Genomic DNA, 472 nt, shown 5'->3' with positions numbered 1-472 from the left:
GGACAGATGGATGAGTGATGGGGTAGGAAGATTGTCTGGGGGGGCAGGTTTCAGGGAAGAAGTGTAGGAGTGTCCTGTCAGTTTTGGTATCTGTATGTTCAGACATGAGTGTGCATGTGCATATATTTCCATCTGAATATTTGCATCTTGATGTGTGTTTGGATTTGTGGGAACCTACAAGTTCCTCCTCTTCCATTTGAAATCACATGTCCATCAGCACATTTGATGGCATGTGGGTGTCTGAGAGGCATGTCTTTGTGTGTATGTGTATCCCAGTGCATCTAGTTGTTGTTGTTGTTGTTGTCAGGTGCCATCGAGTCGGAACCGACTCATAGCGACTCCATGCACAGCAGAACGAAACAATGTTCGATCATGGGCCAACCTCACCACCGCTGCCACCCCCGAGTCCATCAATGATGCCACCTGGCCGATCCATCTCGTTGGAGGTCTTCCTCTTTTTCTCCGACCCTCC

This window comes from Chrysochloris asiatica, unplaced genomic scaffold, assembly GCF_000296735.1.
Source record: "Chrysochloris asiatica unplaced genomic scaffold, ChrAsi1.0 scaffold00296, whole genome shotgun sequence".
Lineage (NCBI taxonomy): Eukaryota > Metazoa > Chordata > Mammalia > Afrosoricida > Chrysochloridae > Chrysochloris > Chrysochloris asiatica.
This window is presented reverse-complemented; position numbering follows the sequence as displayed.